The sequence below is a fragment of the Camelina sativa genome, chromosome 4, assembly GCF_030686135.1.
Source record: "Camelina sativa cultivar CO46 ecotype springtype chromosome 4, ASM3068613v1".
Taxonomy (NCBI): domain Eukaryota; kingdom Viridiplantae; phylum Streptophyta; class Magnoliopsida; order Brassicales; family Brassicaceae; genus Camelina; species Camelina sativa.
In genome coordinates this window covers 8,102,323-8,106,665 of record NC_141883.1, presented here as the reverse complement: position 1 = coordinate 8,106,665, position 4,343 = coordinate 8,102,323, and the positions used below count along the sequence as shown (strand labels likewise).

Sequence of the window (4,343 nt, the reverse complement as noted above, 5' to 3'; positions counted from 1 at the left end):
TTTAGGCTGTCTGATTTTAATGAGGCTTTCAATGAGATTGAAACACGTCATCCCGAACTACATGGACACCTCCAACGAGGTGGTGTCCGAATGTGGGTGCGTGCTCATTTCACGGGTGAAAGGTACAATTTAATGACAACGAATATTGTAGAATCAGTGAACCATGCACTGTCAAACGCTAGAAGTTAGATTGCTAGAATCGATTGCTAGAATCGATACGGACTATGATGACCAGATGGTTTTCTGAACGGAGAGAGGATGCGAAATTGCAGCTAACAACGCTCACTCGAGGTGTTGAGAAACTATTACATGTAAGTTTACATAACTCAGCCATAACAACTTTCATATATTAGCCATAACTATTTCCATATATCAGCCATTACCATTATAGTTTCCATAAACCAGCCATAATTGTTTACATAACTCAGCCGCCATTGTTTTCATAATTCAGCCTAAAACGTTTTTTTTGTTCTACTACTAGGACCGTGTCACCACAGCAAGACTTACGGAGGTACTAACGATTGATGTTGTACGTGTTCAAGTGAGATATGATTCATCTTTGCATGTTGTAAATTTGGAACTAAAAAAATGCACATGCCATCGTTTCGACCACGAGAAAATACCACGCATCCATGCAATCGCAGCTGCAGAGCATATGGATGTGTCTCGTATATCGATGTGCGATCCAAAATTTAGGAGTGTCGATTTGGTTAACGGATGGGCTGGTTCAATCATGCCTCCAGATGAATCATTCACTGCTCCTGAAGCTGTGGATAATCAGAAGTGCTTGCCTCCAATTGTTGTGAACCAGCCTGGAAGGCCCAAGAAGCGTAGGTGGCATCAGCATCGGCTGGTACAATACGACTGAGAATATCAATCCCACGTTGGATATCTCTATCCTCAGCCACAACCGTTAGCCCTTCGTAGTAAATGGCAATGGGATTGCCGGCGTCAAAGCATCTGACGAAGAAAGGCCTGTACCGCCCTTCAATTTGGAGGCCACCATCAGGGGCATTGGATGTGTTGATTTGTGATGGATCAGTACAAAGGTAATAGATAGCAGTTGTCTTTAGAACTTCTTTACTGTATACTGCATTTTTTCCCCTACGACCATCCCTTAGAATAGAACAAAGTGACCACCACTGATCTTCTGCAGCAAGGGAAACGATTTTTATGAAAACATCATCAGGGAGATCTGGCATCTTGGGTGCTCGAGTGGACATAGTGTCGAAAAAAATAATTTTATTCAAGTTTGTAGTTGAGAGGTAATAGACTAAAGAAACCGGAATATTATAACTCAGTCACTTGGTTCTATTTGTAGTTGAGAGGTAATAAATAGACTAATAATTTTATTGTTAAGCAATATTTTGGCGAGAAACCATAAGTTAATCTTTTCGTTTTCCCTTAAAGTTTATAACTCAGCCGTGAAGTCATATATATCAGCCATCTACTTTCAGATTATTCCTAGTGATAACTCAGCCATTACTTACTATAACTCAGCCATGACATGAATCAACGAGACCTTTTGTTTTCCCGTAAAACTATAACTCAGCCGGTAAGCAATATTTTGGCGGGAAACCATAAGTTAACTTAATAGTAGACGCGACCTTTCGTTTTCCTATTGTTTTCTCTTTATATTCATATAATTCACTGAATTGTTTCGGTTTCTTCTTCTCCGCTCTATCATTATATTGCATTTCCTTCGATCGTTACAATGTAATGTTTAATATTTATATAATATAACCGGTATTACGATATCTCAGCTATTACGGATTTATAAATCACTATAACTCAGCCATAACTCACTATAACTCAGTCATAACTCACTATTTCCATTAAATTCGAATTGATTACATTCAGTTTGGCAATTCGCCACAAAAAAAAAAAAAAAAAAAAAAAAAAAGCGACAAGCGTCCTATCAGCGAACTGTGAAGGCTAATCACGAGTCTTCTGATCTCGGCACAAACTGATTCCCATCACTAGCATTCTGGACGGTCCTGTAGTCTACGAATGGGAGCCGGACCGGATATATCGGACTCCAACGGTTTATCCACCACCAGCTTGCTCAGATCAGATCGCAAGATCTGACGATCCGGCCTTATGGCTTCAAGCCTTTCCATCGTCACTTCGGAGCCTTTGGACACCATCTCCTCTAGGAAGGCACATGGACCTTCTATAGCATGGATTTCGCGGAAGAAATGGTCCGTTGACTCCAAGTAGTTGACGTACCGCCTCAGCCTCTCCACGCTAGCTCGGTAGGCCCAGACGTCCATGATGTGCTGGAAGTTTGACTCTCCCAAAGGTTCGTAATCCCCTTCGGGTAAGTTGGGCACCACCATACAGCGCCTTCCCCTATTTATACTAAAACTTGGAACGCAACTGCGATCCCCTTCCACCAATCAGTTTGCGGCAGGACTTTCGCTGTGTCCCAAGAATCACTCTAAAATACCGTGCATACATTCAATGTTTTTTGTCACGTGTCCCTAAAAAATCACTATAAATCAGCCGTAAATATTATAACTCAGCCGTAGAGTCATATATCATCCATTTACTTGCTGATTGTTTATTATGATAACTCAGCCATAACTCACTATAACTCAGCTGTCATATGACCTTTCGTTTTCCCGTAAATATTATAACTTAGTCGTAGAGTCATATATCATCCATTTACTTGCTGATTGTTTATTGTGATAACTCAGCCATAACTCACTATAACTCAGCCGTCACATGACCTTTCATTATCTCGTAAATATTATAACTCAGCCGTAAAGAAGCCATTTATTAATAATAGACCTTTCGTTTTCCTATAAATATTATAACTCAGTCGTGACATTGAAATAAATCAGCCATTTATTTTCAGATTGTTTCTTGTGATAACTAAGCCATCACGGTTTTATTAATCACTATAACTCATCCGTCACATAATCTAACCGATTACAACTAAAAAAAGGTCTTACTTAACAATCATCTTCTACGTTTTTTTACTATTCTCTTGACCATATTAAAGCTTACTCTCTCCATTTCCCACGCAACTCGTATCTTTTCTTTCAGCTTCATCTTTATCCAAACAAGCTCTTTCGTAGTTTGAGTAGAAAGGTATAAGATGATAACTGGGTGGGTGGCCGGACGGGAACAAATTACCCCTAATCAAATATCGACAGTTGTTGCTATTCATGTTGTAGAGACTGAGCCGATCACTAGCCGCCACTGATACGACGTCGTTACTTGGAACCAAAAGGGTTGTGCATCAGCATCTTTTAACTCTTTAATTTTAGCGTCTTCCACTTTTACCCAAGACTTTCTCAAATTGTTCTCCAAAACCCATAACTCAGCTCCATTTTTTGATTCCGAATGTTGAGTAACACCTATCTTTCCTTCGTAGCTGACCAAGATGAGACTGATATCGCATAATAGTACGTCCGGAATAGAGAAAATAGACCAAGTTTCGGTTCGCATACAGAACCGAATCACTTTCTTCTTCCTTGTTAACCAATGCAAAAACCCGTATGCCGATACCGGTATAGCTTCTCTCGGGAAAAAATCTGATAACTCAAAATCATTCAGTCGCTTCCACGCGAAGGAATCAGAATCGAACACCTCACAGTTGTGAATATAGAAACCTTCCTTGGTCATCCATGTCTTTGGTTCAGAAACCCTAATGATCGTATACCGAAACGGATTCAAAGAAATCACCACTACACCGGTTGCGATCGTCAGATATCAAGTTTTAGGGTTTGGTATGATCCGGAACTGCTTTGTGGCAGGCTTACAAACGATGTACTCTGGTATGGTTTTCGCTCCTTTAAACCTATCACCGATACAGATCAAAATCCCATGATGTGTATCACAAGCTTTGATCTTTGTGTTGTTCTGAGGAAGAAACTCAAGTGAGATTTGGGTTTTATCTTCTTTTTCTTCTTGTTCTGCTTCAACGTCGGGGATAAAACGGGGCCGATACCTAAATCATTTGTCCTCGTAATGAACAAAATAGCCGAAAACAGAGTTGGCTCTATGGAGATGATGATCGATAAATCTCAACTCGTAACTTCGTTTGTTGCACTCTTTGTTTTGTAGACGAAATCTTGCAATCTCCGTCGCTGAACAATAAGAGAGGATCTCTTGAATCACGTCTTGGTTCAACATCGCCCGTGGCCAGAGAAAACCTTTGAGAGGATTGTTTCTTGTGATAACACAGCCAAAACATATTTATAAATCACTATAATTCATTTGTCACATGCATCGACGTGACCTTTCGTTTTCGAAACTGACTTTTTCTGTGGGTGGTGAATGAATGATGTAAGGAATGATGATGTATGGAATGAATAGAAGTCAGGGTGTTTCAA

At 40.1% G+C, this 4,343-nt stretch overlaps 1 pseudogene; it reads right to left on the bottom strand.

The window, feature by feature from the left end:
- Nucleotides 1-3,001: 3,001 nt before the first annotated feature.
- LOC104783684 (F-box protein At5g49610-like) lies at nucleotides 3,002-4,143 on the bottom strand (annotated as a pseudogene).
- Between the last annotated feature and the right edge of the window lie 200 nt (nucleotides 4,144-4,343).